The following is a 15,420-nucleotide window of genomic DNA, read 5'->3' on the forward strand; positions in this document are numbered from 1 at the left end:
AAAGGACAAATGGGCCCCACCACAAGTTACAAGGCTCTTAAGTGAGTCACTGCATAATGAACTTATGTCCAAAAACATCAAAAATTACTAAACACTTTTAAGTAGTAGCCCACCCGTTCTATTGATTGAGGATATTTGTGATAAATTCAGTGCAAGAGCATAGAAGGTTTTGCTCTCAAGATACTCACCATACATATTTCTTTGAGTAGAAACATAGCTTTTTTGAAAGGTTACTTGTAGCCCGATAAAAGTGGTGACTCCCCCATCATAGGGATCATCTATTTGTTATGCTCGCGCAAGACTTAGTATATCACATCCTTACCTGCCACGATGGGATTCATAAGGTATGTAGTACCAAAGTCAAAGAAATATCAAGATGTGGGTTGAAATTATCGCAACTGGCCATTTGACCTTAGGGATAAAGAGTGTTTAAAGTGTTTTCGTTTTTTAGTCAAGACCAGTGCAAATTGAGCCGACTTCAGGCTCTGGGAAACACCTAAAAAAAACATTTGAAGGAAAGGGTCATAAAAAGTTCAAAAGATTGGGTTGATCTAGACCCATACTTACTTGTGCCTTTTGAGGAAACATTCTTGTGTTTGTGTGCTTGCTTTGTTTTCTTGTCAAAGAAACATCATAAACCAAAATCCAAAACAAGTATTCATCCAACACAAACATTTTCAAAAACAAAAGATTGAAAAACCAAGAGCAACAACAAAAGTGTCGAATTATATGACCATTCTTCACATCTTGAGAAAGTAGAATCTTCATCAACACATCAACTTGAAAAAAAGACCGTTGAGCTCAAAGGCTCTTATCAAAAGGAGGAAATTATTCTATCTTAATAGATAAATCTTTGTCTCTCATAGAACCTTCCTACGTTGCATGCATCTATATCTTCAAGGTAAATCAAAGAAATTTGATCAAGAGTCATTAAACTGCAGAGATTTTATGCAATATCGAGCTTTGAGTTATCACAAGAACAAAGGAGGCAAAATCAGTCCTAACTTCTTTCCCGACATTTGCATCACATATAACGTAGCTCGGAAAGAACCACCAACTCCCAAAAGAGAAGAGGAAGAATTTGTCCCATATGTGACACAAAGCTTTTATTGAAGTTCACATTTCATCCATTATCATATCCATATCTCATGAAATCCACTTCCAACTCTCAAAACATCAAGAGATTTTTGTCCTAAGTTATATTTCGATATTGCTTGAATCCAACACACTACATCACTTTTTAGAGTGTCTCTACATCTAGGATAAACTCATCCTAAGAGACATTTCTATACAGGTTAAAACTAGTCTATGAGTGCAATCCTCTCATTACTGGGTAGTTGAGTCTGTAATACATCTCAGATTTCTCTAAACTGTATCACATCAAACTTTGTCAATCAAACACAACAAGCAATTCAAGAAAGAACTTTGGTACCATCTACCTTTAGTGCTAGAGATTCATATGTGAAACACTTCACCAAACATCAATCTTTCATTTCATCACCAACTCATCATCATTTTCATCAAACTTCAACAAAAACTTATAAATAAAATGGCTCATACCAGATCAAGATCTAGACAACAAGAAATTGAAGAGGAAGAGGAAGAAAATATCAATGAGTTCCAAGAAGCCCTAGGAGGAAATATAAATGATGAAAATCCAGGCACTCCTACTCCGATGGCAATAGAAAGGGCACAACACAACCCTCTCTTTAATAGACTTTTTGATGAAATACTCAGGAGCAACGCTGATGCTCACTTTTTAAGACTTGCTCAAGAGGGGGCTAAACTACCCTCTGACTTTGATGTTGCACAACTAAGACAAGCATCAGAACGTCAAAGTTGTAATGAGGATGAAAGAGGTCGAGAACATATCAAATACAACCTTCATCAAGGTAATCCCCCACCTCCTCCTCCTCTAAATGAAATAGGAATGTTGCGGAAACAAGTTGAGAATCTTGCCCAACAACTTCATAGTGGTGTGAAAACTAATCAATTTTCACTTAATGACATTTGTCCCTATCCCTTTGATAGGAATCTTCATATGCCACCTTTTCTGTGAGGGTTTGAAACACCCAAGTTTGAAAAGTACCGAGGAAAAGGAGATCCTCGTGATCATGTTAGAGAATTCCATTCAGCTTGGCTCAAAGTGGCATACGAGGATACATACCTAATGCGACTTTTTCCCCAAAGCTTGGGAGGAACAACCACATCATGGTTTTCCTGATTACCAGGTGGCATTAGGACATTTGAAGAACTCATCCAGAAATTCCTCGCACATTACTCACACAACATTGAACATGATATCACAATGGCTGATCTATGTAACACTAAACAAAAACCAGGTGAGCTATTTTCAGTCTTTCTGCAACAATGGCGTCAAATGTCTAGCAGACGTTCTCTTCAGTTACCTGAACAAGAACTAGTAGAAATATTTATTTCCAACTTAAATGACAAAATGGAATTTCACTTAGACGTAAAAGACACCGACTCTTTCAATGACATGATCACAAAAGGCTTAAAATGTGAGCGAGCTCTCATCAAAAAAGGGCTTATCAAAATATATAATGAACCAAAAGATGGCCCTCGCCCACGCTGCAATAGTGGCAAGCCTGACTTCTAGAACAAAAACAAAAACGTCGTCAACGATGGGGTTGTGGATGCAAGAACTATCAAAAGTGCACAACCTGTGGTACGATTTGCAGGACAAAAACCCCCCACCCAAGAATAACACAGTTTCTCCTCCAAGTCAAGGATGCAATACATCTCAAGAGGAACCCAGACAACGTCAACAAAATTTTAAACCTAAACGAACATACACTCCCTTAGGGGAACCCATTGAAACGGTGTTACGTCAGTTGGTTTCTCAAAATCTAGTGACCTTACCCAAAACATCAAATTATGAACCTCAAGTCAAACCTTCATGGTGGAGGGATACGGAGCATTGTGACTTCCATCAAGGGAAAGGACATAAGACAAGAAATTGTCACAGATAGAAAGATCTTATTCAGGATCTTATTGGCTGAGGTGAAATCAAAATCAAAGGACATGACCCAAAGACAACAAACAATGATCATCTCATGTTTAAAAATCCACTTCCATCACAAGATCAAAGGGGTCCTTCCACTTCAAGGCGAAACATAGATACCACCAATTATACGCAAGCCACATATAATTACACTGTGAATCACCTATATGATGCCAGTGAACAAACTGCAACTATTACCATAAAAAATCCCAGCTCCACTTGCAATGTTGTTACACGTCACGACAAGATTACCATAAAAGAAGCTTCACAGGGCACCCCATCTATCCCAAAGTAGTATAACCTTATGGAACAGTCAGACAAAACACCCGCACTGATATCTATCTTAGAGCTATTGCGCCTATCTCCATCACATAAAACAATCTTGGATCAAGCTCTCCCGGAGGCGTCAGTCCCTGCAGACCTAAATACAGATCAGTTCCAAGCTATGGTTGGAAACCTAAGATCATCACCTTGTCTCACTTTCTTTGAAAGTGACAACTCATCCTTCCAGCAACCTCACAATGCCTCACTCCATATTCAAGGGTTTATCAACCAACATAGGATCAAGCGAGTCTTGATCGATAATGGAGCAGGCCTAAATATCTGTACGCTGCAATTAGTCACAACTTTGGGATATGCAATTGAATTAGTGGATCCCCGCAAGAAGATAACAATCAAAGCCTATGATGATGCAGAGCATTCATCCAAAGGAGTTGTGGTGCTACCAATCCGAGTGGGCCCTGTGGTGAAACACATCATCTGTCAAGTTCTGGACCTTCCTCTGCCATATAATTTATTATTAGGAAGACCTTGGATACACACCATGCAAGTTGTTCCATCCACCTACCATCAGTGTATCAAGTTCCTGCATAATGGTGTAGAAAATACAATCCTGGGTGATGCAAACCCCTTTGCATATTGTCATAATATAAGTCATCAACCAGAGATTATCGTTCCCAACAATAGAGAAGCCATCTCATCCACTTCATACGTAAGTCCAGCCTCTCTTTCCAGTTCAAACACCACTATACCCAAGCAAGAGAAGCTCAAGATGAAAATAGTAGAGGAAGGTCTCGGGGAATACAATCTCAGCCAACTATTTTGTTTTGGACAACTGCCCACTTCTCCTAGAACACATGGCAAACCTCAATGGTTACTTCAAACGCTACTAGACAAGCCAGCATGTACTTTGACGCCATTCATCACCAGCAGTTCCAACAAAAGCAGCAGAGTCAACACTACCAATACTCCCCGTATTGGATTCATTGATCCCCATAATCCTTCCTGCAACACCAATCATTTCATCTACAAAACCGATCACACCTGCAGTGTTTAACTCAAAGGACATCCCAGTATGGTATAGTAATCGAATACTGGAAAGTGACTCGGAGACTGACTCACATGAATGAGAATTTGATTCCATCCAGCTTAATACTTCAAATGAGGAAGACACATCACTACCTCCACCCCGCAAAGACATCCCTGTTTACGGAGAAGCACAAATAAAGACCTCTTGGGTTCTTGAGCTGGAAACATCTTCCACAGACCCTATGTCACATCCTACGCCTGATTCTGACAGGGAGAGTACCATCAACGACCTTCACCACAATGTCTTAACCATCACTGACACATCTAACGAACTTAACCTAATCCATGAGGTAATGCCCATTATCCATCCTGAACTCATCGAATGGAACCAACCTAATCCCCCATGTCTTGACCATTTCCAAAATGATGAGGTGATCATTGACTTTTTGGAACTACGGGATAACATACCAAGTGGGGATCACAAAGCTGGATTCACCATTGAACTTAATAGTGCAACATACTTCGGGGCGGATGCCAAACCTTTCAGGTACAAAAATATAACAATAAAACATGGATCTTCCAATGAAAACCACACTATGGCACTATTTGATCTCGCAAAAGTAAAAAGAAAGAGTGTATCAAATGGTGAAAACCTCTCTAAGGCACCTGAGGATGAAAGGTTTGACATTCTCCCCTCTAGTACACAGCAGGAACGATCAACAATTATCATTGAAGAGACAAAAGAATACAATGTGGGGACTCCTGAAACACCTCACCACATACATCTGGCATCTCTTTTAACTCCAGAGGAACAACCTAAGTTTTTAGAGTTCTTCCAGAAGTGTCAGATCAACTTTGCATGGTCATATGCAGACATGCCTGGGCTTGATCCTGATTTAGTCATGCATCACCTCACCGTAGCAGAAGGAACCAAACCTATCAAGCAGAAGCTTCTCAAGATGCATCCTCAGATTGTAGTACTAGTCAAAGCAAAACTTAAGAAACTCCTAGATGTTGGTTTTATTAGACCAATTGATTATGCAGATTGGATATCCAATATTGTGCCTGTCGGCAAACCAAATGGAGGCATCTGTATCTGTACTGACTTCAGAGATCTGAACAAAGCATGTCCTAAAGATGACTTCCCCCTACCAAACATCAACATAATAGTGGACCTAATAGCAGGACATGCCATGCTTTCTCTCATGGATGGCTTTTCAGGGTACAACTAGATAAAGATCGCACCTGAGGATCAACATAAGATGACCTTCACATGTCCATGGGGCACATACTGCTAGAATGTCATGCCTTTTGGTCTAAAGAATGCAGGAGTGACCTATCAAAGAGCAATGACCTCCATCTTTCATGACATGATGCATACCATAATGGAAGATTATGTTGATGACTTATTGGCAAAATCACTAACAAGAGAAGGTCATCTAGAAATATTAGAGAAAATCTTTGATAGACTGGAACAATATCATGTTCAACTCAACCCAAAGAAATGTGTCTTTGGAGTAACCTCAGGGTAACTTCTAGGATACATTGTCTCAAGTAAAGGTATTGAGGTTGTTCCTGCAAAGGTCAAAGCAAGCATGGACATGCCACCACCAAAGAACATCAGTCAACTAAGGACATTACAAGGATGGCTACAATCCATCTGAAGATTCATTGCACAACTGGTAGATAAGTGTCACCCATTTACACACCTGTTACACAAGAACATTCGCTTTCAATGGGATACCAGATGCCAACAAACATTCCAAATGCTTAAAGACTATCTCATGAATACACCATTGTTGATCCCACCAGATCTGAGTAAGCCTCTACTACTCTATATATCAGCAACAAATACAACATTGGGTGTACTATTGGCACAACACAATGCAGAAGGGAAAGAGTGTTGTTTACTACATCTCTTGCACACTGGTTGGCTATGAACTCAATTACACACCTATTGAGCGAGCTTGCCTAGCAGTAATCTTGGCAGCCACTAAACTGAGGCACTATCTGTTAACACATAAAGTACAGCTAATTGTAAAGATTGATCCACTCAAATACTTACTCAGTAAAGCAGCATTGACATGATGCTTGGCCAAATGGGTGATGATTCTAAGTGAATTTGACATCGAGTATGTGGACCGTAAGGCTATCAAAGGCCAAGTTATTGCAGATCAGTGGACTAATGCTCCCCTCATAGGTGATCATCCATTTCCAATTTTTCAGATGAAGAGATATTCATGATCACAGCAGCACAACCATGGAAACTATACTTTGATGGTTCATACACTAGGCATGGCTCAGAGGCATGCATTCTGTTTATCACACCTCAAGGTGATAGCATCCCGAAGTCTTACAGGCTCACATGTCCATGCACAAACAACATAGCTTAATATGAGGCCTTGATCACAAGACTCAGGCTAGCCATACACTGGAAGTTAAAAGAACTACAAGTATATGGCGACTCCCAACTGGTCATTCGACAAGCAACAGATGAATATCAGACCAAGGATGACAAACTCATGTCGTACAAACAAATGGTGGACAAATTAAAAACATCATTCACTACTATCACCTTTGAGTAGGTACCCAGAGATTAGAATCAAGCTGCTGACACTATGGCTACCATTGCATCTCTCCTAGATCTTCCACAGAATTCAACACGCTACGAGTTCTTGGTAGAACAGCTTTGGATTCCCACTTATGATATCCCCGAATCCGAGATGATATGTCACCTTGTAAGTTCTGAATCCCCATGGTATGGTGAGTTTTACACCTACCTTCGCGATCACACACTTCCTCCTAACCAATCAAATAACCAACGTAAAACCTTCATTCACCAAACCGCTCGATATACCATTATTGCTAAAACCCTATACCGACACAGTCTTGATGGTACTCTCCTTCGATGTCTAGAACAGGATGAGATAACAAAGGCCTTGGAAGAGGTACATGAAGGAATTTGTGGAACTCATGCAAGCGGTCCTTCCCTAACAAAGAAGATCATATGCGCTGGATACTATTGGTCGTCTATGGAAAAAGACTCCTATTACTTTGTCAGAAAATGCAAGAAATGTCAAGTTCATGGAGACCTAATACATGCACCAGCATAGGAATTGCAACCCATCACAACACCATGGCTTTTTTTTCAATGGGGACTTGACCTCGTGGGTAAGATTCATCCATCTTCATCCAATGGCCACAAATTCATCATTACCGCCACCGAATACTTCACAAAGTGGATTGAAGCTATTCCACTTACTCAAGTTACCGGCAAGCAGATCACCTCATTCATCCTTAATTACATCATCTGTCGGTATGGTGTACCCATGTCTATCATCACAGATAACGGGCTTCCTTTCAAAAATCAAGATGTTTGTGAGCTCTGTGAGAAGTTTCACATCCAACACCGCTTTTCTACTCCCTATTACCCACAAGGCAATGGTCAAGTCGAAGCATCAAACAAGAACATATTAAGAATCCTCAAGAAGATAGTCAATGATGTCGTTCGTGATTGGCACGTTCAATTGAATCGAGCACTATGGGCATATCGAACTAGCATTCGAACTCCTACATGCGCAACTCCCTACTCACTAGTCTATGGCGCAGAAGCTATCTTACCTATCGAGGTCGAGATACCATCTCTACGGGTTTCCTTGCACAATCTCATCGATGATGAAGCATACAAAGTATCCCATCTCCAAGACTTAGAGCTATTTGATGAGAAATGACAAGCTGCATACAATCGCCTCAAGGCCTATCAGCAACGTATGAGAAGAAGCTATAATCATCGATTTAGACCTTGCACATTCGAGGTAGGTGATCTTGTTCTTTGAGAGAATCCTCATAACCAACCAAACCAAGAACATCAGGGGAAGTTTGAATCAAACTGGCTGGGTCCATATGTTATCATTGTTGTATTTGGGTCCAAGGCATATCAGTTGGCTACTTCAGAAGGAGAACCGCTAGCAAATCTGATCAACAACATGCACCTTAAAAAGTTTTATACATAAGCTGTACAGAGCATCAGGCTCCCATGCATATCGGGAAAAACACCAAAAACATTCAGATAAATGTCCTGAAGAAAATACAAAAAAATCAAAATAGTAAAGAAAAATCATGCGTCCAAACGGTGAACAACCACTTCGGTGGCACCGTGGGTAAGTGCGATGGTGAAAACCTGGCAAACAGGCGCCACTCGTAAAGGCTATGGCTCCATTGTCTTTCAGACTTGTTGCAATCACATTCACTCATCCATCAGTCCAAAACCATGACTTGTTATTGATCTGCAATCAAGGATAGTACTTCATGCATCTTGCATCCCGCTTTTTCATAGTCATATCTAAATTGGGGGCAATGCCCTTAATCTAGTTGATGGAAGTGGATTCTACATTATTTTGTGATTCATTGAGTTCTTCATTCAAAACTATCTCACAAAATCCAAAAACATTTAAAAACTATCTCACAAAATCCAAAAACATCAGAAAACATCAAACAAACAAAAACATGGCAACACCTTGTACATATGTTTTTCAAAGAAGATACCAAACAAACATTGTGAAATAATCAAATGATGACCACTTATCATATCAACCAAACAATCAACATCTACACACAAACTATCTTAACAAGGATGCATTCTTCCTTACCAAAACAAAGACAAGATGACATTTTCTTTGATAAGAAAATTTTGTTTAAGCTATCAAGTACTTGGTTGATTTGTAGGTTATTTATTCATTTATATCAGGTTCCTACACTACTCTGGGATATCTACAAGTGATTAGAGTGGTCAAGATGGTTCCTAAGCATTGTTTGTATGTCTTTTGCGAATTATTCCAATGAAGTTCTGGGGCATGCACTAATGGTGTCTACCTGAGAAGTTCACTAAGTTACATGATCTTATGCAAAATACAGTCATGGATCACTATGACTTGCTGACTACAACATATACCTCAACCATATGAACATGAACCATTATGGAGGGTCCATATTCTTTATTTATTTATGCTGCTTGTTTGCAAGTACAATGCTCCATCTTTGGTTCCTATTGCCTCATCCAAGATTGATACTACCATGCTCAATGATGAAAAATAAAGCACTATGGATCGTCATTCCATCTCATCTGTATATATTGCATTTTGTTGCATTCCATCCATCTATACATTCATAATATATGCATATCATGCATACATAGTAATGACAATGGATACTCTATTTTCCTCTTCTTCCATAGGAATGTGTCATAGGTCCTCCATTTCTTCTATCTAACATCAAACCCCCCCTCACCCTCCCCATCTTGGTAATCAACATCACATACCCTACATCATCTCCCATCAACCCAATCAAGCTAATTACTTTGTCTACACAGGCACATCGACTCACACACACCTAGACTATCAACAGATACTCTGATCAAGTATCTTCGGGTCTCAACAAGTAATCGATTATGAAAAACCTAGACTACAACAAGCATTTATCATAATGACCTAGTCTCAACGAGGCTTTTATGATTCACCACAACCATCCATCACAACACATACACTATCAATTGATCAACCAATCAAACACAATCATAACGAACAATTACATCAATTGTCTAAGTCTCAACGAGTATTTTGCTTCAAATACCTTGACTTCATCGGGCAATTACATCAATTGTCTAAGTCACCATCAGGTCACTTTGATTCACTTACTCAAACTTTATCCTATCCAAGCAAACAACTGACATCAACTGTCATGCTTTGACTCGACCGGGGCAATCAAACCGATTGCACCAGATTGTCCAACCAATTTTGATCAATTGTATAGTATCAATCAAAAGCACAACACCACATTTGCACTATATCTCCTGCATGACCTAAGGGTACTCGTTGGCTTGTTGTTTCTTTGTATTCACTTTGTTTTCTTCCATTCTTTCACCGTTATTGTTAATTTCTTTTATTCTACCTCCCCTCCACTTCTCGTTCTTTTTCGAGAGATCGCTCGATTTTTCAAAAAAAAATCGGCCCATCTCTCGAGGGGGCATACCACCCACTAAATTAACATTTATGGGGCATATTTCTTCACACCTATTTTTCTTTCTTTGAAACGACGTGATAAAATCGCACCGTCTCAAAGAGGGGCAAATTTAGTCACATAAATATGTCCACTTAATTAAATGAATATTTAGTATTTATTTGATTATTTAACCATCAATCAATAATTAATTAAATTAATATTTAATTAATTCATCTTAACTATCTTCTCCTATTAATTAAATAAATTATTCAATTTATTTGATTTAATTCACTTAACCAAATTCAGACCATTAATTAAATAAATAAATCATATTTATTTAATTAAATCTTATCTCACATTTAAATAAATTAATATTTATTTAAATCCCCCAAAATCATATCTCTCACATTTAAATAAATTAACATTTATTTAAATCACCTTTATCCTCCACCCACTTGCATTTTCTTACAAATGCAAGTTACACAACTATTTTAAATAAATAAATTATTAATTAAAATCCTATTTATCCTCACCCACTTGAAGCCTTTAATGGTTTCCCTTAAAGTCTTCAAACTTAATGGCTTCCTTCTAGAGTCTTCTTAAGCCCTTAATGGTTTCCCTTAAAGTCTTCAAACTTAATGGCTTCCTTCTAGAGTCTTCTCAAGCCTTTAATGGTTTCCCTCAAAGTCTTCAAGCATTTAATGCTTTATCTTCCTTTTTCTCATGTAAATAAATTAAGATTTATTTAAATAAAATCCAAAATTCACATTCACATTTAAATAAATTAATATTTATTTAAATATCTATCCAAATGCAAATTACACCATTTAATTGAAATAAATGATTTTATTTCAATTGAAAATCCCAAAATTCCTCCCACTTGCATTCTCCTACAAAATCCACTTGCATGCCTAAATCCCTTCTAGATTATTCTAACTCCTTCTAATTAGCCTAATCCTATCCCAATCATTGTCACATTCCTAAATAAAAGGAAGTCACTTCTCAAAAACCTCCAAAGCCTTCAATAACTATTACAGGCTTTATGTCTTCAAATGGTTAACCTCTAAAGTCTTCCAAACCATTAAAGGCTCTTACATAACCATTTATGGTTAACTCACCTTTTACCTTTGGTTAGATACTTTCCTCTAACTTAACCATCCTTTTGACTCATGGGTCTCTTCAAATCATTTATTTCTTTGACTAAGGTAACCATTTAACCCTTGCACATTCATTTATCCCTTGGATAAAAGGAATATCCATTAACCTAACCCTAACCCAGCACCCCAGGGTAACCATCATGTCCCCTCAAGCATTTAATGTTTCTTATCTCTCCTCTCAAACCTCCTCATGGTGACACTTGTCAACATGGGATTGGGTTGAAAGTCTCATATGGATTGAATATCTTTCAATCCTAACCCTTGTTAAGATTGTTCAATCTTAACCCTTCATTTCCCTATTTCTTCTATAAATAGAACCCTTCTCCTCAAGCAAAGAAGGAAGCATTAGAGTATTGTTGTTATACTGGTATTAGCATAGAGCTTTTTCATAGCATCATCATCTACACTTCCATAGCATTTACTTATCATATTCAACCATCTTGAATCTCCATATGGCATCTATGGCTAGTGCTAAAAGCTGAGAGCTACACTCATGTGGAACTTGGAGAGGGAGGAAACAAGGGAGAAGCATCAAAAGGCATCATGGAAGCATCTTAGGGAAGCTCTTCTCCTTTCTTTTGTTTTGTTAAATTTCTTTCATGTTTTTTTAAGTCTCTTTTGATATGTTTGGAATGGTTTTCAGTTCTTTGTTTTGGTTTTATGGTTGAAACTAACTTATTAACATTGAACTTTGTTGTTGCCTTGTCCCCATTTCCGTGATATCAGAAACTAATTGTAAGTGTACTAGATGATAAATATTGATGATATGTTGTGTTTATTGTGTTTTAAAACAAGGTGAAGAAAGCTTGCAATATGAACTTTAAATGAATGTTATTGCAAATCTGATCAACTAAAGATAAACCCTTAACAAAGTGATTGCAGAATCAAAAGAAGAAAAAAACCATAACACGTGTAACACCAGATTTATGTGGAGAGACCCTTTCAAGAAAAAGAATCACCACAGAAAGAGAGGCAAGTATATTACTAATCAAATGAATATTACAACAATAATACACTTCTCTCATAGGCCTTTATAATATCCACCAACACTTCATTATCCTGGAAACTAAACAAGACTAAATGAATAACTGTAGCTTAAGGCCCAAATTTATAGAGATTTGTGAGGATGAATACCGCCATGGCATCACCAAACAATAAGATACAAATCTACCTAGAAAAAATCATGTGTATCTCCTTGAAATGAGTCAAAAACATCCAAAATAGTCTCTTACATATGCTCTTACAACTGTCATAAGGCGTCTCTCATGCATGGGCACCTACATAAGGATTCCATCATAAATATTGCCATAGAATCAATAATGATTGTCATAACTATCATAGATGCTCTTACAACCCCTTACAAGTGTTCAACCACCTCAAAATAGAAGCTTCCAAAAGGTGGCACTTAGCTATTTTGTCCTTTTCCTTGAAGACAAATGATACGAGTAACTTTGCCTTTACATGGTCTCTTTCACCATCGTTGTTTTAAACGGTTTAACCTGTCATGCGTAAATTACAAAAGATATTAGTAAAATAATAAATTAAAGGATTCATAGGGTTGATGGCACCTAAATCCTAACATTCTCCCACTTGACATCATACATTGTAAATTGCCCCATAGAGATACTAAATACAAATCAAGTACAGTGATCAAGACCCATGACCTTCATGCACCAAGAGAACTTATTTGTGGTCACTTGCTTTGTGAGAGAATATGCAACATTATGTAAAGTGTCAAATTTTTCAATCAAGACATGTCCACTCTCAACTGTCTCTCGCATAAAGTGCTATTGAACATTGTTGACTATTTTTGTGTCAACTTAGTTGTAGATCAGGCTTGAGAAATATTTTTGTATAAACTACGTGTTATGAGCACCATGTTAGTCTCATTGTGTTATGTGCATTTGTCTCACATGTCGTGTTAGTCATTACAATGGAGCAGTGCAAGGAAGGAGTCTTTTCATCTATTCGGGCTCCAAGATTCTATTTTTGAGTTGACCAACTTGGGTGGTCAACTTGCTTAAGTTTCAACTAGCTGAAGGATTTTTAGTCATTCGTGGGCCAGTTTTCCCTAGCTTTTTCCCTTACTGATCGTGAGGGTTTTCTTCTAAGGGTCGAGCCTCACAAGGTTTCTAAGACAAGCAAGGATTGTTGTGGGCTAGCGGGATAATGGATCCAACTAGGGATCAGGTTGCCCTCCATGCAAAGGATAGAGCCAAAATAAGACAGATGCGGGGTAGCAAAACGAAGAGTAAGGGGTCGCCTTGACATCCTATGGCAAGTTAGTGGGCATCAAAGGGACCTCGCAGGGTAACAAAGGTGGAATAGATGTGGTTCCCCGCTACCATGCACCAAGGAGAAAGCACATCAGAGCGGCTTGCGGGGTAACAAAAGCAGAGTAAACAAAGGCTCCCCCGCCATCCCACAAGGGATTCTGAGGAAGCACTTAGGCTCTGCGGGATAAGAAAATGTACAGGAAGTAGTGTTCCCTGCTATCCCGCGAGAAATTCCAAGGGGTCAATAGGAATTTGCGGGGTAACAAATACATGGTGAGGTAGTTTTTCCCCGCCATCTCACGCCCAGGATATAGCAGTGATAGACAAAGTATATTCGGCCCACCACATGGCATGCGTGCGGCTGTGGATTTTCACTCAGTGGCCCGATCGGATGGTCGTGTTTTAAAGTTTCATTTAGCCTTTGGAGCGCTACGTGGAGAGATCTCACACGTCCATCTTCGCACGAATCTCTCCAATCGACAACCAATTTTCAAACTAGTGGGGATAATTGTGCATTCAAACCTTTGTACAAGGTGGTTGTCAACCCGATGGTTGAGCTCCCTTTTCTACCCAGTTGGCACTCATTTTTGGATCAGATTTCATCCAACCACCAGATTCTTCTACCATTACTCTAGATATGACCCTGTGGCTGATTTTGGATGCCACCTACGACTCCTTATTGGAGATAGAGGACTGATGGGTCTGAAGGCCTTCTTAGACGTCATCGCAATATTGATTTCCCCTAATTTTCAGGAGATAATTGTTGGAAACCAATAACACTGAGAGGGGAGGTGAATCAGTGTTATACCAGAACGATAAGTTTTAACCTTATTAAAACATGTATACACCAACCGGTATACCGGTACATACATAATTGAAAGAAGTAAAGCAACTAATAAGCCAATCACATAAATAAGAACCATAACACATAGATTTATATGTGGAAAACCTCAAAGAGAAAAAACCACGATGGGATTTGTGACCCACAATATCAATCCACTGGCCATATGAAGAGATATTACAAAATATGAGGGGCCTGCACTTGTAGAAAGGCTTACAACCTAGAGCACACTACTCAATCACAAAAGGAGCCTCACTGACTACATAAAATTCCAGACTACAATCCAAAGAAGTGTGAATTGCTGAGATAACATCTTCTATGCAAAAATACAGTTTCGGTTTAAGCTCTGTCTGTTCCAGTCTGAAACCCTAAACCCTTTACCAGAATAACCCTTACAATAATTTCCTCACATACATGATCTCTTTGATATATTTCACATCATATTACATTCGCATATCCATAATATCCTATCATAAGTTCCTTCTCTCTCTATTTATATGTTACAAAATGATATATCAAACTGTCCTATATACCCTATACAAATTTTAATGCCTTATGTCGACTTACAAAGATATATACAATGTCAAATTATATGTCGGTCAGATAACATAAATGCATATACATTACAATCAATTGTCGATGTCGGATCCAAGATATGTCGGCCTCCAATATTGATAACCTTTACTAAACCATGTTGGCCTGCAATACCGGTAGCCAAAGAAATCCTTCTACCCTACCAGTTCCTATGAAGTATCTGTGAAGTGCGTGTTGGTACACCATAGAACCAAAACATGAAGCCGAAACACAATACCATGT

Source organism: Cryptomeria japonica, chromosome 3, assembly GCF_030272615.1.
Source record: "Cryptomeria japonica chromosome 3, Sugi_1.0, whole genome shotgun sequence".
Classification (NCBI taxonomy): domain Eukaryota; kingdom Viridiplantae; phylum Streptophyta; class Pinopsida; order Cupressales; family Cupressaceae; genus Cryptomeria; species Cryptomeria japonica.